The sequence below is a fragment of the Felis catus genome, chromosome B1 (assembly GCF_018350175.1).
Source record: "Felis catus isolate Fca126 chromosome B1, F.catus_Fca126_mat1.0, whole genome shotgun sequence".
Classification (NCBI taxonomy): domain Eukaryota; kingdom Metazoa; phylum Chordata; class Mammalia; order Carnivora; family Felidae; genus Felis; species Felis catus.
The window spans coordinates 150408588-150434030 of NC_058371.1; the positions used below are offsets into that span (position 1 = coordinate 150408588).

The 25443-nt window shown below is 36.9% G+C and overlaps 1 long non-coding RNA gene across 1 annotated transcript in view; it reads right to left on the reverse strand.

Moving 5' to 3' along the window:
- The window catches only part of LOC123385052, a 79532-nt gene that overhangs the window by 41160 nt on the left and 12929 nt on the right, over positions 1-25443 (reverse strand). Inside the window, exon 2 of the long non-coding RNA XR_006597036.1 lies at positions 21679-21835. This is a non-coding gene — a long non-coding RNA (uncharacterized LOC123385052). The remainder of the gene's footprint in view (positions 1-21678; positions 21836-25443) is intronic.

Sequence of the window (25443 nt, forward strand, 5' to 3'; positions counted from 1 at the left end):
TCAAAACCTTTTCCTTTACATTCACAACTTGACTGCTTGGTACAAGAGACCTCCCTTTTGGTCTATGCTGGCTTTCAACATGCTTTCCTCACTAAGCTTAATCATTTCTAGTTTTTGATTTAAAGTGAGAAACATGTAGCTCTTCTTTTCACCTAAACACTTAGGACTGTTGTGAAGGGTTACTAATTCTCCTAAGTTCATTATTGTTGCATCTCAGGGAAAAGGGAAACCATGGAGGCGGGGGGGTGGGGAGTGGAGAGAGAGAGAGAGAGAGAGAGAGAGAGAGAGAGAGAGAGCACGCGCGCTAGAATAGCCAGTAGGCAGAGCAGTCAGGACACAGACAGCATTTGTTAATTAAGTTTGCTGTATTTATATGGGCATGGTTTGTGGTGCCCCAAACAATTACAATGGTAACATCAAAGATTGCTGATCACAGATCACCCTAACAAATATAATAATAATGAAAAAGTTTGAAATATTACAAGAATTACAAAAACATGACACAGACACAGAGTGAGCAAATGCTGTTGGAAAAATGGTGTTGATAAAGATGCAGGTTTGCCCCAAACCTTCAATTTGTAAAAAAATACATTACCTGTGAAGCACAATAAAGTGAAGCATAATAACATGAAGTATGCCTGTGGTGGAGTTTTATTATATTTAAAGAAACAAAAATGAGGAGAAATCCATATTATGTTCATAAAGCCAATACAAAATGAAATTATGGATTTAGAAGTAGTTTAAAGCCTATTTGAAAGCCTTTAAAGCCCAAAGAATAGTGATCAAAATAATTCACAACAGTTTGTCATTTGTTAGATTTTATTTTCATAGTTATATGAAAATTCCAGTTTATATTTACCCTTCATTGAGATGCTTATACGTGGATTAAATACAATTTAGATTTGAGTGAGTGACTTCAGAAATTGTATGACAGAATAAATAGGCAGCATGAATTTAGAATGCACTCTGCTTCAGGGGATTGGTTGTAACATTAGAGGGAAAAAAAAAGACATGAGGCTTTCAGTTGTGAAAATTGATAGTAGGAAAATAAATTAACTTCATTTCATCAAAACTTTGTTGTTTTAGCAATTTGCTCTGTGCTGTGAGCTCTATGCTGCTAGGAATCACCAGTCTAGTGTTTCCAGCATAGTGTTTCCCTTAGTTTGGGAAATAGGACTCATCTTCATAAAGAGATACATAGTAGTGTCAGAAATAACATGAGCTCTGGAGTCCAATTTTGTTTAAAAAGAGGTTAAATAAGAGTAAATATGGCTTATTTCCACTTGAGCAGAGCTATGTTTTTGTGCTTAGTCAAGTAGATTGAACATTCTAATAATTTTGAAAAATTATGAAAAATTTTATCATGCTTGGGCTTGATTAGTTGGTCAGATACAGAAACATTTACAATTATAGTTTGGTGGAGTTACCTATATGGACTAATTAACATGCCTGAATACATTTGGGAAGCATGTATTAAAAATAGAAAAAAAATGGATCTTGATAAATATATCAGGTCAACATTTCGACATTAATTGAGAAAAAAGTACCAGAGGAGGCTACAAGCATGTATTATATCTTTCCCTTTGTAACTCACTCCCATTTTTATTCTTGTTGATGGTTCATTTAATCTCTTAATTGAATAGTTCCTCTACTTCGTTGATCACTAGAGTCCATTTCCATTCTACCTCTACAAAACACCAATATGAATTTAGTCTTTAGAAGGCACGCCCCACCTCTGAGGTCTAGAATTCACCACCCCTCCACTGTCTACAATCTCCTTATCTCTCTTTGCTCATATTAATCTACACACATCAGGCTGGGCTGACTCACTCTCTCCACACTCAGCATCCTGCTTGGATTGTTTCAGTTAGTCAAAGATATAATTAGTTGTTCTGTTTTGTTTTGTTTTGTTATTTGTTTTGTTTCGGCAATGGCTAAGCCCCCTTTTAAACGTGAGAATATTTCATTTGAGTATGTAGTTTTTGTAAATAGTACATATTGGATCACACATTCATTGCTACATAATGAAAGCATTAACTTTTAAGAATAAAGTTATTAATTACATCCCTGTCAATCTGAGTGAGGTTTTTGGATTGTAAATAACATTTTCAGAAGAGAATTCATGAGACTAAATAAAAAGGAACTCTTGGTCAATATATCATATGGTTTGTAAGGTCATTTTTAAGTGTCTTATTGGTGCTTATCAGTATTGGAATCCTAGAGCAATGTTACGGTGAAACTTGTCTTTAGTAGATAAAGAAGTGAATTTTAAAGCACATCCAATGTTCTATAAATAAAGTCTTCTTTTGGATAAGTAACACTCGTGGAGATACTTAATTATAGTTTAAAATCTGCTACCAAATAATTTACTCTTGAAATAGAAATGAATTATTTCAAGAAAAGAAACAGACTTTAGAAAGAAATTTCATAGTTTTATTAGAGGAGGCCACAGATTATATGTTTAATAAACATATTTCCTGAGGGTATGCAACATAGAATATCTAACTATATCTACTACATCTAATCATTATGTTGTATATTCTTCACTCTTTTCTGTGCCCCCACTCTTGCCCTGGCTTGTGTCCCAGGAGGCTGTCAACTACAGTTTGTATTACCTTGATTTTCTTTTTTTCTTATTGATATCAGCCAGTGGAAGGCACACACAAGCAAGAGATCACATGACAGGACACAAGAGAGGTTAGGATATTTATCCCCATTCTCCTTTCTCTTTCCTGCCTTTCTGTGATTCTGTCAGTGGCTGGTTCTACAGTTAGGGCTTCTGTCATGTGGTTCCTCTTGTACAACCCCAACACCTCTCTCGGCTTCACTAATAATCATTCCTTCCCTACATTCCTCAACTTCCAGGGACTGCAATGACTTCTTGTTAGTTCTTGGGTGCTTCACTGTGGCTTGCTTAAGATTCTCTTGAATCTACTTAAATCCCTGTAAATAGTCCCTTTGTTCAAGAAGCAATCAGGATTGCCATGTGTTTCTTGGCAGAATCCTGAAAATTAATACCTTAATTTCCTTTTTCTTTTCAATATAACTAAAATTATATTGGAAATGTGTACTTTTTTATTGAAGTATAGTTGACACTCAATGGTACATTAGTTTTAAGTGTACAAAATAGTGATGCAACAACTCAATACTTTATGCTATGCTCACAGGAGTAGCTCCCATTTGTCTCCATGCAGTGCTATTGCAATACCATTGACTCTGTTCCCTGTGCTGTACCTTTCTTTCATCCCTGTGACTTATTTGTTGTATAAATGGATGACTCTCTTTCGTCCATTTTGCCCATTCCTTCACCTTTTCTCCTCTCTGGCAACCAACAGCCTGTTCTTTGTACTTATGGGTCTATTTCTGGTTTTTGTTTGTTTTGTATTTTAAATTCCACATATAAGTGAAATCATACAGTATTTGTCTTTGTTGGACTATATATCACTTAGCACTATCACTTAGCATAACATCCTCTAGGTCTATCCCTGTTCTCACAGATGACAAGATCTCATTCTTTCTTTTCTGTTGGAGTAATATTCTGTTGTGTAAATATGCCACAGCTTTTTTATCCATTCATCTATCAGTGGATACTTAGGTTGCTTCCTTTTCTTAGCTATTGTGAATAGTGCTGCAAGACACATAGGGGTGCATATATCTTTTCGAATTAGTGTTTTCATTTTCTTTGGGTAAATGCCCAATAGTGGAATTACTGGATTGTTTGGTATTTCTATTTTAATTTTTTGAGAAAATGCCATACTGTTTTTCACAGTGTTGGTACCAATTTATATTCCCACAAGCAGTGCACAAGGGTTCCTCTTTCTCCATATCCTTGCCAACACTTGTTTTTCTTGTCTTTTTATTCTCACCATTCTGACAAGTGTAAGGTGATATCTCATTGTGGTTTTGATTTGTATTTCCCTGATGATGAGTGATGTAGAGCATCTTTTCATCTGTTAGCCATCTGTATATCCTCTTTGGAAAAATGCCTATTTAGATCTGCTATTCATTTTTTAATTGGATTATTGTTATTTTTAAATATATTTTGGATATTAATCCCTTATCAGATATATCCTTTGCAAATATCTTCTTCCTTTCAGTAGGTTGCTTTTTCATTTGTCAATGATTTCTTTCACTGTGCAAAAGCTTTTTATTTTGATATAGTCCCAATAATTTATTTTTGCTTTTGTTTCCCTTGCCTGAGGAGATACATCTAGAAAAAATGTTGCTAAGACCAATGTCAAAGAGATTATTGTCTATGTTTTTTTCTGGGAGTTTTATGGTTTCAGGTTCACATTTAGACTTTTAATCCATTTTGAATTTATTTTTGTACATGGTGTAAGAGAGTCATCCAATTTTATTCTTTTGCTTGCTGCTGTCCAGTTTCCCCAGTACTATTTACTGAAGAGACTGTCTTTTCCTTATTGTATATTCTTACCTCTTTCATCATATGTTAATTGACCATATAAGTATATGTTTATTTCTGAGCTCTCTATTCTGTTCTATTGATCTGTGTGTCTATTTTTGTGCCAGTGTCATACTGTTTTGATTATTATTGTTTTGTAACATATCTTGAACAATGGGGTTGTTATACTTCTAGCTTTGTTCTTTCTCTGATTGCTCTATTTGCAGTCTTTTGTGGTTCCATAAACAATGGAGGATTATTTGTTCTAGTTCTCTTAAACATGCTATTGGTATTCTTATAGGGATTGCATGAAGCCTATAGATTCCTTTGGGTAGTATGGCCATGTCAACAACATTAATTCTTCCAACTTATGAGCTTAAATATCCTAATTTTCATGTATATTACAGATAGTTAAGAAAAGGTTGAGAAGATAACATTTTGGATATGAGTCAGCCTTATATCACCTTAAGATTTACCAGCTTCATGGAACTGAAATAATACCTTAGCATAATATACATATGCCGAATAATGGAGACTGCTTGAGGACATTATGAATTAAGGAATCATTCTGACCACTTGACTAATCATAATACTATATTATGTGGAATATAGGTTCAGTTAAATAATAATGAACACTGATCTTATTTGACTTGTGCAGAGTAGAACCATCCTCACTGATGTGTAAGTATAGATTGAATCTGCCATAGTTGCATAATATCATGAATATATTGTTGATTTGCTCAACCAGTCTTAATAAATTTACCCACAGGGGTGAGACTTAGCCGATGGGCATGTCAGATGAGTGTATCAAAACCCAATTTACTTTCTACTCTGTTATATTCCTGTGTCAGGGTGACTTGATAGATGGTTTCACAGTCTAAAAATTACCCTGTGTTTTGGGTCTAAAATATCAAAAAATCTTGGAAATCTGCAGCATACAATTCTGATTATTAAATTTTTTTTTAATTACTGATGTTCAGTATTATGAGTTTGGCAAATCATGTTACATCCAGGTCATAGGTCAACTTAATTTAAATAGTGGCCTTTTGATATAGGCTGCTGAGGGTAGCAAAATGGAAGTGCTCCCTGCTTAATTACCATCTATGTGGTGTTATGGCTAATAATGTTACATGCACTCTTGCACCTCTTGAGATTTAATCCCCTTCTCAGCTGGCATTTTTATGTTTGAATTGCTGTGACTACTTCAACCAGATTGTAGCAGCCCCGGGCAGAGACCGAGTCGTCTTCTAAGTCAACACAGAGCAGAGCACGTTGTCAGTGTGTTGCAAATGATTCAGGAGTAAAATTTTGCAGAATCTTACCTTACTGACACCAGCTGAATAATGAAGGTGATAGCAAAGAGACAAAAATAGATTCTTGCTATAATGTTCTTAGTTTTTCTTGGCTGATATCATTAAAATTGTTTTTTCTTTTCTATATGTCTGTGGACTGAGTGTTTGGCCTATAGAAAGAGGGGCTTCCTTAGTCCTTTCTGCTTCTTTTTTGCTATTTTCCTTTCTGATTTATAGTGCTAGGCTTATGGCTCACAAACTCTCACACTTCCCATTCAACATCTGTCCCCCTATTATGGCACCCTTCAGAGAACTGAGATTGAAAGGAAATATTTTAATCTTAATAAATGGGTAACCTGTCTGAGACATGGAGATATTCCCCATGCATAAGCTACACTTTAGAAATAAATGAGTTGGTCTAATTTGCAATTGTCCTTGAAAATTAATGGTATGCAATTAATAATATGCTAATTCATTTTATTCTCTGTTCCATATGGTATTGGCTTGAGTTTCATACTAGGTTTGCCCTTTTGAAAAGGGCTGAAAAATAATTTCTTACCATTGAGAAGTTTTAAGTAAGAGGCAAGGCAATTTATTGAGTGGAGCCCTAGACTAAAAGTACAGAGATGGGCTTTATTTATATATTTATTGCATGATCTTGGGTGGGCTACTTACATTTAAAGGATGTTGCCTACTGGGAGATAGAACTAACTTGATCTTTTTGTAGATATTCATTTCACAGTTTTCCTCCACAAAAGATGAACAAACTATATACCTTGACATGGGATTGCTAACAAGCCCACTTAGTTGAACTGTGAACAAATTCAGGATTTCTGTCTACTCTCTAGATACCTTGTCACTGTGAATGTAAGAATGATCTCTACTTCAAGGGCCCAGACTCACATTTGGTCTCATTCTGTTTAAAAAACCTAAGATTTCTGCTTGAAATCACCATGAGCAATTAGTTTTTCCTCACCAAGGCCAGTTGGCCGTATAAATGAATGGTTTTGCCAAGTGTTCTGGTGGTTGATAACTTTCTGTGCTTTTCCAGTGTTTACAGCTCTTCATACCTCTGGATTTTGAACTATAGCTCATCCTATACTTCTAGTCTCTCTCCTACTAGTAATTATGAAGCTACCACATACATTTAGGGGCATCATATTCATAACCTGACCAATCACAAGAGAGACCAGCTGTAAACAACTGGAACAGCTGGGCAGACCAAACCAGCTGAAGATCAGCTCTGCTCTTAAGCTAAGATTATCTTATCAAATGCTGAGTATAAGCAACCCCATGGCTGCTCTATGTCTCCTCTGTATTCAGTATTTCATTACATGCCCCGATGTCTTACTGTCTTTCTGCCTGAGGGCTTTCATTCAGTCTTTGCACAAGGCAGACAGTAGGTTCTGGAAAATTAATGCCACCAGGAGATTCTTAGTTAATAATGAATGAAAATTGGAATAGAAATACTGCAGTGTTCTTGTCCCTTCGATTAGGCAACTCTAAGGTATATTCCACACTGTCTCCCAGAGATCCTTAGCGGGATTAAGCCCCTGTTGTCCACAGTGATATCTTGCTTATTAACACACACTTTGCTTCTTGTGTTATATCATCTCTCCCCTTGCTTCTTGAAATTGCTCCATAAAACAGATAAGGCAAAAATTAGGAGGTGGCACTGAACCCTAGAGAAGACAGTGATTTTTCCTCACTGGAATTTATATGTATTCTTGGTGTGAGTTTCTGTTCTTTGCCACATTCTTGATCGGCACCATTATATGAGAACTCACAGATATGGCATCGTGTTATATGGCATATCATATTGCTTTGGATAAAGGAAACCAGCTTTTTGATGAAGGAGGCATATGATCATGAAATTCACTGGTTCTATCATTTATCTCTCTTATCCTTGAGGTGGCTGACCTAATGGAATTTTGGAATAGCCTTCTAAAAGCATAGTGAACTACAGCCCTGCAGAACTGGGGTATTATGCTTCAAGATGTGGTATAACCTCTGACCAATGGCAACTATGTGATGCTGTATTTATGAAGAATACATGAGTCTTGGAACAGGGGTGAAGGTTGAAGATACCTTTTTCATTATTCCCAATGACCTAATTGGAGAGATTTTGCTCTCTGCTGGATTAAAGGTCCTGATTTCTGGGGAAGAGATGGGTATTTCTACCAGGGGACACAGTAATGGTCTCACTAAATAGTTGCCATCAGATCATTTGGAGCTCTTTGTGCTATTAGATTAACAGGCAAAGGAGTTACTGTGCTGATATGTAATTAACCCATATTAAAACAGGGCGATGAGGTTGCTGCTATGTCATAAAGACAGGGAGGAGTTTGTTTGAAATCCACAAATTTTTGGAGATTCTTTTTGAGTCATTAACAGACTTCTACAACAAAGATTGTCATATCCTCTTGTTGGATTGGTCCCTTTATCATTATGTAATATCCTTCTTTGTCTCTTATTATAGTCTTTTGTTTGAGGCTTTTTTTTTTAATTTTTTTTTTTCAAGAGGCTTTTAAAACAACACAAAGATATAATCAGGGCTTGAATTTATCAGGGACAAGCAGGAGGTACTTGCTAAGGTACTTAAAGGGAGTAGAGTGAGCAATAGCAAGAGGTGTATAATGTCAATTAGAGCCTCAGTGTCAACTGCTTTAGTGAGGACTGTAGCTTACTCCATTATATTTCCTGTTTTAAATCCCCATTAACCTTCTCACTGCAAGTCTTATTTGTTTTTTAGGAATTGTTATGGACCATCAACTTGCAGAAGCAGTGATGGGACAAATTGAACTTATCCTGGGAGACGAGTGAATCTGTTCATCACAAGTGGCACACTATAGCAGATGCTATTGATGCCCCAAGAATATACCCCTCAATATTCACTGTTGCAATAGCACTCATTGTTTTGGTACAAGAACACATTGATGATGATCTGTTTTTAAAATCTTTTGGCTCTCTGCCTGAGGGCTTTCTATTAGCCCTTGCGCAGGGCAAATCACAAGTGGTGGGGGAGTCAATATCTCTTAAGAACAGTTCTCACCCAATGAGGAAGGGGAATTGGAGCATAAATGCCCATAGATTATAACTACCTACAATGGAATAACTCTGACGCTCTTTTCACACTGTCTCCTAGAGTTTCTAGCAGGATTGAACCCCAGTTGTCTGCAGTAGTAGCTTGCTCATTAATGCACCTATATTGACTCTTTTTCTTCCCTTTCTCACTTCCCCACCACTCCCATGGTGCTTCTTAGGATCAATTTCTGACCTGCCAAACAAACCACTTACACTCAAAGCTGCTGCTGAGTTAAACAAAGTTAAAGAGGTGTCTTGAATGCTGCACTTCTCATATTTTATCGTTCAAGTGCACTGTGTATCAACAAGAGGAAGATGTAGAAGAACTTGTCAATCTTTCAACCATATTACCTTTTTCTGTAATTCTTTTTCATTTATTGAAGAAATACAAATTCTTTGGAAAAATACATTAAAAAATTTAGAGAATCATTTGGACAAAAAGCATCTCCATGGGAAATTAAAATTTTCTCAACTAAATCAAGATCTTTGTAACTATCTTTTAAGAATTTGTAGGCATAAATAGTCACCATCTATGTGACAACCAGAACCTTCTTCACCCTCACTCAGCCTGGACATGCAAAACAGAAATAACTTACTTTCTACATTAATATGATTTTTCAATTCATTACCATTTCTTTGTTCTTCCAGGGCTGTTCTGCTTCACAAATGGTATGATTGTTCATTACAGAAACTTCTCAAAGGACTCATCTACTCTTCAGTGGACAATATCAACAGACAGTTTATGTCCAGAGATTCTTTGAGTCCCTCAAAACCCTTGCCTTGCTATTTCCACCAAGCCTGGATGGTTATATTTCTACCTAATCCCAATCATGTCCCTGAATTGAAAGACTCACCTTAAGCCAAACTAAATAAATTCTGACTGCACTTTCCTCCTTTGAAACACTTATGAAAGTTGGCCTAAGAGTGAAGTTGTATATTACAGTAAAACCTTCGATTGTGAGTAACTTGGTCTGTGAGTGTTCCACAAGATGAGCAAACATTTCTAATAAATTTTAACTTGATAAATGAGCAGTGTCTTGCATTTGATGCCAAACCTTACGACTGAGCCAATGGTTCTTGAAATTCGCTTTGATATACAAGTACTTTGGATTACAACTATGTTTCCAGAATGAATTATGCTCACAAACCTAGGTTTTCCTGTATTTACTAGGAAAAGAAGATGTGGCAAAATTAAAGCTTAGCCTCACTATGGGTCAAGTCATATGCTGAACACTTTATATGTACTATTTCATTTTATTATCATGAGAGACTGAATATACAATAGACATAGCCAGACTTTACATAGCAGTAGAACTGTGACCCACATCCTCGAACAACCAACCTGGGAAACCAAATCTCAGTCTCAGCAGTAATCAGCTCAGAAGGACCAGAACTTGATCCGTAACAGCCAGTTTCCCTATTCCACAACTTCACAACTTCCTTCCCTCCCCCCCAAATTCCAACTGAGGAATAACAAAAGAAAGCAAACATGTTCCTCAGACAAATGACATAAGATGATCTGCTTCTAGTTGTCCTGTCCCCAGCTTCCCCATGCCAACAACCTGTGATTAGAGCCTACCTGAAGCCTTCCCTTCTTTTCACTATGAAGACTTTTTACTCCCTTGTGTCTCTATCTTTGTGTCTCTGCCAAATGTAAGTGATGGTGGCTGATTCCTTTACTCTAGAAAGCTCTGAACAGATAGCCTGTTTATTCTCATGTGCATGGTCTTTGTTTATCTATGCAATCATAACAACTCTATGAACAAGTACTTATGACAAATGAAAACATTGAGCCAAACAGAGATTATGTACACTGTTCAAGTTTACAGAGTGGTAATGACAGAGCTAAGATCTGAAACCAGTTTATCTGAATCTATAGCTTATTTTAACCATTAACCCTTTTGGAAATAGTGCTAATTTGGTGTTCTGGAAAAGTACTATCCAATAAAGTTGAACTTGACTGGAGTCTTGTGATACTGGAAAACAGAGGCAGTTAAAAAAATTCCCAACCCTTTGTTTCCAAGATATTAGCTTACCACAAAGAGCCACCTTTCCTCATATGACTTAGATACGACTCATGGATGCCCCCCTTATTTACCTATGCCAAAACTGGACACATATCCCCCAAATTCCCATTTATTTGCCTCAGAAAAGATTAGCTGAACTGTTTGTCCCAACTTATCAGTTGGAACAAAGTGCTTATTAATTTACTTACCAATTTTAGTTCAACTTCTTTCCTTCTCCTGAGCCCATGATCTTTGACTCACCCTCAACCTGAACCAATATACAACCCTTCCTTACCTATTTTTCCTGAGACACAGCTGACCACAAAGGAATACATTCCTTGATCAACTGTCCTGACTTGCCATCAACTCCCTGCTACCCAGTTCTTTCTAGCCTTGTTTTTACCCCTCTCTGGAAAAAAAAGTCCTTTCTGCCTAATCTTTGAGATTCCTGCAGAGCTCTGTGGTCAGAGCTGTCTTCTTATTGCAGTAGTCCCCCTTGTCCTATTGCAATTTCCTTTCCTTTTAGTATAATAATTCTTTCAAATTCTCTTCTTACTCAAATCTGGATTTGTTTTTATTTAACATGTCCAGTTGAAATGGAATGCCAGTCACATATGTAATATAAAATTCTCTAGTAACACACGGAACAAAAAAGAAACAGGTGAAAATGATTTTAATGATCTATTTTATTTAGCAATATATTCAAAATATAATCATTTCAACATGTGGTCAATATAAAATTATTAATAGGCTGTTTTATATTCCTTTTTTCAATTATATTTTTGCTATTCTCACTGGGCTCAACTTAGCTGCTGCTGCTGCTTCTCTTCCTGCCTCTGATCCCCCTCCTCGTTGTCCTCCTCGCCCTCCCACCTCCTCCACCACTACCATCACCAGCACCTCCTTATACCACAACCACTATGGCTGCTACTTTAGTCTTGCTTCTCCTTGCTTACTTAAGAAGACTGCAGGTGTTTAGTTTCTGGATTTCACTGCATGTGACAGAATTTTTTCTTTCCCCAGCTTACATAGATACCTGAGTTCTTTCACATTAGAAAAGATTAAGGATACAAGGCAACATGTATGATTATTGCCTAATGTCAGATTCTCTCATCTCAGCTGGGGGGAAGGACATAGTCCTTGTTTATGAAAACAGTATAGTTATTTAACCCATATGCACAGAAATATAATAACCGCCAAATGTCTCATAATCAGGCAGACTTAGTGAGTTAAATTCGTTGGGTATTCAGAATTGAGCATTGGGGTGATAAATAGTGGGAGTGGGGCTTCCCAAGGAACAAGGGGATAATTGTACTTGACCAAAAAGTGCCAATATATACCTTCTGTGAAGTTTCTGTGTCTTGTTCTCTTTTAAAAAAAAATCATAAAAACAACACCTGATGCTTCAGTATTCACATTTCGGTCCAGATCATCTGTGCAAATAGAACAATAGCTTAGGATCTCCTGCTGCAGCTTGAACGCATCTCTGGAGATTGCTTTGAAATATCACTACATACTCAGCATTTGAGAAACTGAAATTGATTTGAGAAGGATTGCTGCTTCAGTGGTCCATGTTACTCAACACGTTTCCCCAAGTGCCCATCCACTGTCATCACTAATGTAGCATCGTTCACCAACTGAACACACAGGAGCTCTTTGCTTGGCTTGCCAGTTAGAAAAATGATAGATGGGCCAGTGTCCAGGCCTCCTTTCTCTATGGATAGGTTTAAAATCATGTTCTTATTTAGATTATCTTTCATTTCATCCTCTTTTTTCTTTCTCTCGGTTTCAGCTATCATAAAGCAGCATAAACTTCACACTATGTAAAAGAAATTTAAAAATTATCTTGTTCCACTAAAATGTATTCAGAACCTAGTTGTGTCAGGCATTGTGTTAAGCACTGGATATGAACAACTGAATAAAATACCCCAGAATGTGATAAGTTAGAAAGGATAGATATAGAAAAGTATATATATATATATAACTATAATAAATATATGATCAATACCACAATAGAGTTGTTTTTAAAAATGTGGACATATCAATGAGTGAAGTTAATATCATTGGGTGGTGAGAGTATAGGGAGAAACCAGAGCATGGTGGTTACATTTCATCTGAATATTTAAGGGACATCATAGAGACTAGAAAACAAAAGATGCTCCAAGAGAGAAACACCAGCAGGGACACGATGTATTCAAGGTGAGTAACTAGAGGTTTAGGTGGGGTGGGAGAAAGCAGTAGATAATGTAAAAAAATTTTTTTAATGTTTATTCATTTTTGAGAGAAAGAGACAGAGCACAAGCCAGGGAGGGGCAGAGAGAGAGGGAGACCCAGAATCTGAAGCAGGTTCTAGGCTCCAAGCTGTCAGCACAGAGCCTGATGCAGGGCTCAAACTCACAAACTGAGATCATGACCTGAGCTGAAGTCGGAAGCTTAGCCAACTGAGCCACCCAGGCGCCTCAAGTAGATAATCTTAAAGTTATAAACTGTGGATAGATTATGTATCTTCTTGCAAGCCATGGTTTTGTATCTGTTGGTGAGCCATACCATTGTAAGGAGTTGGCCATTTTTTGGTAGTTCATTGGGAACGGAAAGAGATTGTGAAGACGACATGATGTGACCTGTGACTTACAATTGTGATTTTGGAGATTTTGCAGAATAGTATGTAAGGAAATCCTAATATAATATGTAGAAGATACTTTAATTTAGGAATTGGCAAATGTATCTCTTTAATTCCATCTTTTCTGACCTGTAGCTGTCATTTTAAGTTTCAGTTCCCTGTCCAGGTGATTTTGTACTCATTAATGGGCAGCCCCTTTGTGTCCAGTTACATGAGATTGTCCATGTCAGAGGGAATCTGCATATGAGGCATGATTCCTCTTCTTCTAGGACTGACCACTTTGGAGGATCTTCAGTTATCCTCAATAGTCAATCAAGGTTCTTAAACAACAACAACAACAAAACAGTATGTATTAAAAACAATCTCCCTGAAAATAAATTGATGATAGATGATCTGAATCTCTAGTGCAGTGTATGTTTGTGTGCATGTATCTATCCAAGACATACAGACACACAAATACACTCAGAGGTGATGAGGCTAGCCAATATTTATTTAATAGAGACATATATACCACAAACATGTATGGAGAGTGAGAGATAACAACAACAACAAAAACAACAAATAAAAAAGTGAAAAAACACCCACAGAGGGAGACACATACACTTGGATACATACACTGAGTGTAGCCCAGTATTTGTTTGAAAATAAAAAAGAAACAAGGTACATATATGCTACAACATGGATGAACCATGAAAATATGTTAAATGAAAGAAGCCAGACAAAAAAGGCCACTAATTGTGATTCAGTTTACATGAAGTGCCCAGAATATGTAAATCCACAGAGGCAGAATGATCAGTAGTTACCAAGGGAAGTTATCAGAAGTTACTAAGTAGAAGGGGGAAATGGGGAGTGATTGCTTAATTGGTACCATCTTTCTTTTTGGAATAATGAAAATGTTCTGGACTTAAATAGTGGTGATGGTAGCCCAACATTGTGAATATACTAAAAAACACTGAATTAAACTAATTAAAATGGTGAATTTTATGCTACATGTATTTTTTCTCATAAAAAATGAGTCACTTCCTCTCCCCCCCAACAAACCTCATGGAGAGAAAAAGCATAAATACAGTAGCCACATACCACACACACAGAAGAAAAACAAAACTTAACTACACAAACATATCCAGAGAGCTACATAGAGAATAAGGCAGAGACATAATCATAGACAGACACACAGAGAGAAAGAAAAGAGAGGAAGAGACTGCATAGGAATCAGAGTTGAAGTGTGGGTGCAAAATATTATATTGAAATATAATGAAATCAAGGTAAATAGTAACCTCAATTTGTAAATAAATTACTTAATTAGGTAATATTGATGTGTCCCAAAAGGAGATTTAGGCTATATAAAAGTGATCTTTTTTAAAGATGACATTTATTAGACTGTGGCAATGACACAATATGTAAAATGATATTTCAGTCACTTAAACCAGTTAGTTATAGAATAAGAGAATATATGAAAGAAAATGATTGGAATTTGAGGCTTGTGGGAATATCTGTTTTAGTCATACAGAAGTATTCATTTTTAATATCCATGACATTGCATTACAAGTAAATAATCAGTGTTTGAATACAGTGTGGAAAGGAATAACATTCTTTAGGAATAAATTAAACTAATTTTCTGTATATAATATTTGGCCTTGATTTTCTTACAGTAGAAAGTAGCTTTATTATCTCAGTTGATTTTGTTTTCCTGATAAAGGACTGTTCTAATATTGTCATGCCTTGCAGCCCTGCTATTAATTTTAATAAGAATTTAATAAGTGTGAAATCCTTTGGGAATTTGCAGCTGAAAGTTACCAGATGTTCTGTGTGAGGACAATGTTGTTTAGGTGTAACTGAAGGCTGTTGAGCTGTTCTCACCTTTAAAAAGGAGTTGAGTATCCTGCTAATCTACAAGGTTCTGACTTAGTTTCCCTTTTTCATTCAGATCGCATCATTTCCTATTTTTATGATGAAAACTCAGGATTAGTTCAGAAAATATGTTGTCACTTCACCACTGAGTATTGCGAGAAAAGAAGAAAAGTTTGTCTTATATACTGGGGTTGGAAGAAAATAACTGTTCTCTATAGTGGTTTGACTTCACCTTATCTTTCCAAGGTTATGCGCCTTACTACATTCTTGAAAGAATGCTTCCAGCAAAGTGCCTCCTTATTATGAATGGAGTCCTCTTATTGTTCAGGGGAGTGCTGGAAGCCACCTTTTTTTCAGCTCTACTTCTTTTATTATCCTCTTTTATCTTGCTCACTTTCATCTCATGCTTTCTCTTTGGCTTATAAAATGAGTAAGCTGCACCCAAGGAGAGGTAAAGGCCATGACTCAGACAGTGGCCAATGGAAGCTTCTACAAAGTCTAAATCTTTTGATGAAGGTTGCAAAGTAAAACATAAAGGTGCTGCCATTTCTATAGAAGAGATGAAAGACTGTTTGAAGGGTAATATATATATGTCCAATTAAAGATTACTAAAATTAATGTTTGAAAATTTGACATTTGTTATGTTGTAGAATGTTGATAAAGAGAAATGGGCAAAACTTCAACTGATCTTAGGGACCAAAGAATTTCAATGAGGAGGGAAAAGGGCTTTGTTTTATAGCATCTATTTTAATTCATGAGGTCATGAAATAACAGAGACATGGGAATGCATATTGAATAAATGGAAGGAAAATTGTTTTCCCATTGGCATCTGGTGAAGATCAATATCGACTAATTGGTGAAATATGTTAAGCAGTTATGTGATAGCTACCAAATTTTTAACTACTACACGTTACCTGTCAACCTCTGATTTTCTGCAGGATACGACACTCTTGAGCAACCACTTTTTGACTTTCTCTCTTCACCTCCTTAGCACTTCACATTCCTGATTCTCCTCCTGACTCCTTAGCTATTGTTTTCACTCTTCTTAGTCTGCTTTTCCTCCATCTGACCCTTAAATGTGAGTGTTTTAGATCTTGGTGATATTCCTTTCTTGTGATATCTATTCTCCCTAGCAGTATGGTTGCTGTGGACTCTCATCCTGATGGTTTCCACATTTCATGGGTGAGCCCGCTTATAGTCATGGTTTTAACGGGCACACGTGTATTTATAATCTCCAGATTTCCACCTGCAACTCAGATTTCTTCTCAACTGCTTCACCTTATTGAATGTTTCATGGGAATATCCCACAACCTTATTAAACAGTTTAAGACTGGGCATTTATCTTAAATATAGTATGTTCAGAATGAAATAATATATTCAACTTTATTTTAAACATTCTTTTAGTTTATAAAATATCAAAATATTTCTTCACTTAACAACTTGTGAATCATCCTATTTACCCATTTTCCCTTTTGCTCAAAATAACCTCAGCATTGTGCTCGTTCAATCACTTTCCCATCTCTTACCTCAGTATTGTACCTTTTCATTCATTTTTTGGGCAAATTTCTTATGAATTTATATCTTTATTATTTCAGCTCCTTCCTAATTTTACCCTCTCTAATTAATCTCCAGAACCATTCTTAAAAATTGCTGTTATGACCATGTCACTCTCAAGTTTAAAATATTTCAGTGGGTTTATGTAACTTGAAGGCTACATTCCAGAGTTTTCTGTGTGACATACAAGATATATCATCTTATGGTATCTATTTATGCACTCTTGTCTTTATTACTTCTCTACCTTGAACCCAGAGGCCCGACACTAATGAACATCTTACAGTTTCTCAAATAGTTTGCCTTTTTTCTTACTGTCTTTCCTTCTCTTTTCCCTTTTTAGATCTGCTTTGAATGGCTTTTATTATCCATTATTCAAGATCTAGATTGAGCATCATCCTTCTATAACACTTCCCTGCCCATCTCTCCCTCCCAGAATATTTTTTCCTTCTTTTACTAGCATAGTAATTGTTAATTTATGTAATGTCTCTCATACCCCATTATACAGTACATTATGAATTTATTAAAGCAGGAATCTTGTCATTTTAATGATGATAACAGTAATAGTAATAACATTAGTCCCACTGGACGATTTTTGAGGACACTATCTGACATAATTATAAAAGATCACTGTAGAAGCTGTGTGTGGGGTAGTATGTAAAACAAAAGACTAGCTCTTGTAATAATGCAGATGAGATGTGATAATGGTTTAAATCAAAGATGGTTGTGGGAGAGACATGAGAGGAGTAGTTGATAAAATTTGCTGCTGGGAAGCTGATGGATGAGTATGTGTACAAAAGGAAGGTGTCAAGGATTTGTGCCTGATGAAATGGATGCATAGAGTGATCACTCATCAAAACAGAAAGACAGTGGGATAAATGAATTTTAGGAGAATCAGGAGTTGAGTTTTGACATGTTAAGTTTTAGAAATCTATCAGCTATCTAAGTGGAATTTGTTGAGTTAGTAGTTAAATATGAGTCTGAAATTCAGGGTAGAATTCTGGGATGACATAAATTTCGGCATTAATGTATTACAAATATTTAAAATTGTGACACAAGAGATTATATAGGAATAAAAGTAGATATGTAGACATGAGGAAAAAAGTAGAAAGTGTAGACATGAGGAGAATTCAACAAAAGAGTGGGAAGAAGTGGGCAGTAATATAGATAGAGTACCAAAAAAGCCAAGAGAAAAAAGTGTTCCAAAGAGGTAGTAATCAAATATGTCAAATGCCATTAATAAGGGATGATGATATCTGAGACTTGATCATAATTTTTAAATGGAACCTCACCATTTGTTTATTCCTTCATTAATTCCAAGAATGTATTTGAGAAAATTGAGAAGTACTGGTATGGAAACTCTAAATCAAATCTGAAGAAAACATGTACAGAACAGGAAGCAAATGGGACTCCCAATCAATTTCAGAATACATGTATATTCATGCATGTTCCTGTACCATCAGAGAAATTTGATGCAAAAGGTGACATGAGTGAACCTAAGCCCACCCTACAGTCTGTGGAAAAATTGCCCAGCACATTTCCTGAATTTTCTTCAGTTAGAAGAAAGGAGGCTACTATTTCCAACTTTAACAATGTGGCTTTTCTCTGAAGCGATATTGAGAGCTTCTATAAAACAATTAAATGTTGAGTGAAAGAAACCGGAAGAAGTTTGTTTGACATGATTAGAAATGGTAGAGTAGATCTGAGTAACATCTGATATTCACTGGCACTATGTGAACATGCATGCATAATGACATTTTTTAAAAAGGTTAATGCATGTATTATGTAAGCATGGCTTACTTTAAAGCTGTGCAAATTTTTCTCAAGAAATAAAAAAGAAAGTCTCCATTCTATCAATACTAAATATAAAAGTTCTAATACAAAACAGTTGAAATACAAATAAATTACATTTAAATTTTTTTTAATCACGAACTGTAGAACAATTCTTTTAAGGGAATTAGCAGTTGTTGAGCTTGTTTTTCCCAGTTTAAAATAATTAAAAATAAGGAACATATTCAAATGGCTTGAAATTCAAATGAACTAAAGGGGAGAAATTTCTGTCCCATTAATCTCCTCTAGAAGCTTAGTTTTTTTTCCTTCCCAGAGACAGTCAAAATTATTAGTTAAAAAGAGGCACTTTATGTTCGTATTAACAATTATTTGTCAAGTGATTTCTATAAACCAGGTTCTGTGTCAGATGCTGTGGTATCAGTCTTAAGTGAATTTGAAAAAAATCAAATCTGATTCTCAACAATGTGCTACCACTACGACTCCACTCTGGGGTGGCTCTGAAGGACAGTGATAAAAAGAAATCTTCCTAGTCAGCAGAACTTTAAACCTTGAGGAGAAATAGCTAGAACACTGGCATCAGTGGCTGTTGGTTAGATTGGATGGTCAGGAATTGAGAAAGAATACAATTAGGAAATTTAACAAAGCAGCAAGGGGTAGAGGTATGCTGATCTCTCTGAAAGGGCACAGTCTGTGAAGTCACTCAAATACCATGTGAATGTTGTGCACAGAGCAACATCAGAAGAGGAGCTTAATAATAAGATAGACAAGGTAGTACATTCTCTTTCTAGCCATTCTTCTTCTTGCTCAATGGGCTTACGGATTTTCCATGGTATTGAGAATGGAGGTTAAGCATGGACTAAATAAATGGACTTCCTGGGGTGTCTGGGTGGCTCATTTGGTTAAGTGTCCAACCCTTGATATCGTCTCAGGTCATGATCTCATGGTTTGTGAGTTCAAGCCCTATTGGGCTCTGTCCTGACAGTACTGAGCTTGCTTGGGTCTCTCTCTCTCTCTCTCTCTCTCTCTCTCTCTCTCTCTCCCCCCTCCCTCCCTCCCTCCCCCACCCTCCCTCTATATTTCTGCTCCTCCCCACCTCTCTCTCTCAGAATAAATAAACTTAAAATAAAATACATAGACTTCCTATTACCAAGGACAGATGGCTCTAGCTACTGCTGAGTGCCCAATCTGTCAAGAGCAGAGACCAACATTCAGTCCCCAGTATGACACAATTCTTTGTGGTGATCAGCTAGTCAACTGTGGCAGGTTGGTTATACTGAATAATTTTCCTAATGGAAAGGGCCAGGGTATGTTCTGATTGGGACATATCCTGGACATACGTCCTAAATTGTTCTTCCTTCACATGGACCTAAAGATAGACTTAGTCACTATCATGGTGTTCCCCTCAGTATTTTTTTCTTTTTCTTTTTTAAGATGTTTATTTTTGAGACAGAGAGACAGATTGTGAGTGGGGAAGGGGCAGAGAGAAACAGAAACAGAATCTGAAGAGGACTCCAGGCTCTGAGTTGTCAGCACAGAGCCTGATGCCAGGATCTAATCCATCAACCATGAGATCATGACCTGAGCTGAAGTCAGTCGCTTAACTGACTAAGCCACACAGACTTTCCTCCACAGTATTTTTTCTGGCTAAGAGACTCATTTTACAGCAAATAAAATGTGACAGTGGTCTTATAATTATGGAACTAACTGGTTTTGCATGTTCTTTATCACCCTGAGGTATCTTACTTGATAATACATAGAATGGTGTTTTGAAGACTCAGTTTTGGTGCCACTTTGGGCAACAACTTGCAAGTTAGGATGATGGCCATCTGGATGTTTTTTATGCTTTAAATCAGCCATCAAAATATGTAGGTTTCCTCCCATAGCAGGTTTCATCAGTAGAGGAATGAAGATGTTGGAGATACGAATGACTTTTCACTCTATTATTTTCAGTGATCAGCTAATGAAATTTCTCCTGTCTCCTTAACCAGCTTTTCTGGTCTAGATATTGATTCTAGTTCCCAAGAGAGAAATGTTTCTAGTACGGCACACAGAAATGGTTTCATTAAACTGGAAGTTGAGATAGGGATAATATTTGGGATTCCTTGTACTTGGAAATCAGCAGGCAAATAAGGTTACTGTACTGGCTTTGGTGATTGATCCTGACCATCATGGGGAAATTGGCTTCCTACTGCCTGATAGGTGAAGGAGGAATCTCTCCAGAGCGCAGGAGATCCTCTGGGATACTCCTTAATACTTTCACTTTCTGTTATTATATTCAATGGAAAAAAAATTATTTGGAAAGGATGACTAATGGCTCTGACCCTTCAGGAATGCAGATTTAGATTCCCTCACAGGCAAGGGTGCTTACTGAGGGCAAAGTATACATGAAATGGGTGGCAAAAGAAAGACATTATGAGTACCAGTTGTTATCATGCACCCAGTTGCCAAAATAAGGACTATAATAATCACAAATATTTCTTTCTTATTTTGATATAAATGTGTTTGTGTATATTTTACCCACTTTTACTTTCCTTCTTCCCTTCCTCTATAATCTAACATAACACATGGTAATAATAGCTAACCTATATTTATATTATGGCATTTAAGTTATAGGGCATCAAGTAGAAACATGACTTAGCTAGATGATAAATAAACATTACCTGAAGATGGATAGAATGTCTTGCACCTTTTCTTGGGGATAGGGTTTGCATATTTTTGGTTGTACAAGGGATAGTTGTTTCATTTGAAGTGAATATGTGATTTTGCTCTATTGTTTTATTTACTTTTTAAGTTTTGCTGTTGTTTTTATTGGAGAGTTAAATATGGTTAAAAGATATGTATATGATGCCAAGTTAATAGAGGGCAGACTGTGGTGACTTTGTAATGTGTATACTTAACTACTCTGGGACTGCTTTTCCAGACTTCCTTTTCCTCCAGGATTCTGGGTTGGGGTTGACCAATCAGAATGTGTGAGATATGAAAGGGGTAAGAGAAGAAGCTGCCACGTGTACACTCAGGAGCCTGGTATAGGCCCAGGCATAGCTGCACCACATATACATCATTGTGGATCTGCAGGCTCACCTCTAGGTCTTGCTAGAGCTCCTCCTTTAGCTTCTCCAAACACTGGGAGAGCCTCATATGTAGCTCTCCATGGCGAAGTGCATCAGGTCTACAAGAAATCTGCACCGCTGAAGGGGGAAGCAAGAGGCTTGAAGGATGTACATGGACGAGGCAGGTTCTGGTGAGAAACAGATGCAGGTTGGTTTCTCCTTATAGGTTAAAGCTCATTCTCACAGATTCCAAGTTGTCCTTGTTCTCTGCTGGTTTGTATTTATCTTCCCTTTCCTGACTGCTGGTGCAGTTTACTTCAGGCCTAGCACTATATGTAGGCATAACAGATGGATCTGAAGTAAATAAATCTCTAAATAAACTGTTATAATACCCATAGAGGTTCTGCTACTCTGAGGGAACATGACTGATAAATATTCTAGTTGGAAAGATACATGTGTATAAAAATAACTTTAAGATAGTATGTATATTCTATCACATTGGAAGCAAAAGAGAGAGAGAAGCAGGGAGAAGTAGGGAGAGGGAGACAAGGGAGACACCCAGAGATTGGAAAATACTTCATGCAGGGGGTGGCAATTTGTTCTCTGAATCTTGAAGAATGGGTGGTTTTCAACATTTATTTATTTTTGGGACAGAGAGAGACAGAGCATGAACGGGGGAGGGGCAGAGAGAGAGGGAGACACAGAATCGGAAACAGGCTCCAGGTTCTGAGCCATCAGCCCAGAGCCTGATGCGGGGCTCGAACTCACGGACCGTGAGATCGTGACCTGGCTGAAGTCGGACGCTTAACCGACTGCGCCACCCAGGCGCCCCGAATGGGTGGATTTTCTATGGGCTTGATAAGGGAGCACAAATAGAGACAAGAAGGTTGTTATCTAGTGCAGACACACAATTACCAGGCATTGGCACAGGGGGAAACAAGATAGGCACAATTCCTGAAGTTTTGGAATTTATAGTCTAGCAAGCATGATTGACACTGAAAATGTAATGCACTTTATCTGGTGAAAGATTCTAAGTATGTGCTGCATGTTTTTGCTCTCATTGTAATTAAATGACCCTTGAATGACTAGCTGAATCTTGAATGCCCTAATATTTTCCCAGTATGGATAACTTTTTGCAAGATATCACTAACAAGGTATAGGGAACAAGTCTCTAGGCTTTTGGTTTCCTCCCCTTGTTTCCCATTCCTACTCGTTCTGCCAGCTGCTCTCTGCCATCTGTCTGCACTATTCTATTGAAACAGCTGTTGCATAGACCACTAATGCTCTAATTGCCAAATCTCATAGACACATGTTTGTCCTTACTTTATTTGACATTACTTTGCCATTTGACATTGTGTTCATTCCCTTTTTCTTTAAATTCTCTCAGCCCCTGACACTCCTGTCTCCTGGTTTTCCTTCTACTTGTCAGCTTCTTCTTAATATGTTCTATTTTTTGTATTTAATAGTTGGTCAATGGCACCTGAATGTTCCAAGAATAACCTGAAAGTCAATTTAGTATTCCTTTTCCCATCGGTCTATGCATCCAATTGGTGTTTGACTCTTGAGCTAATAAATCATTAAATTCCTTTTTTGATTTGTGCCCTCTTATTCAGCTGACTCTCCACATGACTTATTCCTTGGCTGCTATGAGAACCTCTTTTCTTACCCACCTACTTTATTTTTGTGTTCCTCCAATCCATCCTTCATGAAGCCACCAGTCACATATTTCTAAAATACAAATGTGATTGAATAAGTACTCTTCTTATTCAGGGACCTCAGGATGAAGACCAAATTTCTTAAAGTGGCATTAAAAAATACCAATCCTGCACGATTTGATGCCTGACTGCTGTTCAATCTTCAAATTCTAATACATGCTCCCACCCCTTCAACCATGTCAAATAACTTAAACTTCCCCAAAGATTCCATAATCACTTTATCTCCCTAAAAATGACCTTCTGTCTTTTTATCTACTCAGCTGATACCCACTCATGCTTCAGTAATAAGTTCTAGGGTTATTATTTACTTATTTTTTCACTCAATTGAAATTGACTGACCAACTTTGCTGTACCAGGTAGTTATCACTCTCCTTCATGAAGCCTTCCCTATCTAGTTGCTCTTTTTTTTGTTTTTTTTTTTTTTGGCTTCCATCCCCATTGTTTCTGACTATCCATTGAATAACACTGGCTATTCCCTGCTATCCATTGAAATTTGGATTCAAGTCCTGTTCTCTGTAATTAAAATCCTGTGCACATAAGTATTGATGTAATTAACTGTCCCATAACTTGTGGTTTCTTTGTCTCTCTTATTATACTGCGGTCTTGTTGATGGCAGGAATTGTATCTTTGTATTTAGTGTGTGTGTGTGTGTGTGTGTGTGTGTGTGTGTGTGTGTATGTTTCCATCGGCTAATACGACTAATGCTACTTTTATTGTTTCTGGACACATTTTTCTGAATGGAGATGATTTAGAATTAGAAGACCTGATGGAATGAATTGTTTAATCTTTCTGAGTCCTCTCCATCAAGCAAAACAAAAATAAGTGAGAGAGCAACGATTGCTCAGAACATTTCATGAGGTTTTTTTTTGGAATTTAGATGAGACACTCTAAGATAAAATATTTAATAAATGGCAAAGCAATATTGTTTTGGTTCACAATGCAAGGAGTAGAGATGTTCGGGTGACTTCAAAGAATGAGGTTATGGAAATGGCACAGACTTGCAGTGCTGCTCCAGGGCTAAGCTAAATGCTTCTATTTGTTTGTCTCTGCAGTCTTTCTCTCTCCGCCTTTCAGTGCATTATGTTTCTAGTGCTGTCACTGCCTAGACATCCTAACACTGCCTCTGTGCCTTCTGTTTTCCTCTGCTACTCTGACTGAAGCTAACTCTATCTGGTGGGCCAGCGAACAGGGAGAAGGAGGCAGCCTAGCCCTGCCATCAGTATGATTGTTTCTGGCTCTCTTTGGTGTCTCTGATTGGACACCTGTTCTTTCACAGGATTTCTAGTTTACCTTGCGAATCTGTTTAATTTTCTTCTCATATCCAATTCTTGCTTTTGTACTGGTGCTCTCTGTACATGCTTGCTTATTTATTTATTTATTTATTTACTAACTTCTGCTAGCTCAAAGGTTTAATTTTCTTTTTTTAAATTTTTTTTTCAACGTTTATTTATTTTTGGGACAGAGAGAGACAGAGCATGAACGGGGGATGGGCAGAGAGAGAGGGAGACACAGAATCCGAAACAGGCTCCAGGCTCCGAGCCATCAGCCCAGAGCCTGACGTGGGGCTCGAACTCCCCGACTGCGAGATCGTGACCTGGCTGAAGTCGGACGCTTAACCGACTGTGCCACCCAGGCGCCCCAAAGGTTTAATTTTCTAAATAAGCTTATTTACTGTATGACCTTTTCATAGCCTCATGATCTCTTTTTATATATCTCTTTAATTTCAATCATGAAAATTAATGAATTCTTTTTATATTTTTAATGTCAAATTCTAAAGGATGGCTAAACTTTGGACTAAGTTCCTTTATGCCAAGTCACCCCACAGAACTTCTGGCCAGATTATCAGATACCCATCTCAGGTCCCATCTGCTGGAATATACTGTTGGGTTATATGTAGTTGACATGACCTTTGATGTCAGGGCATTGACCTGGTTGACAGCATGTAATTATATAGGCACTAGATATTTTTTGTTGAAAATGATGATGTTAATGATGGAATGAATATATATATATATATATTCATAGTGGAGAAAAAAATACTCTAACAGGAGTATAATTAACTGGGCACTCTCATATATTAT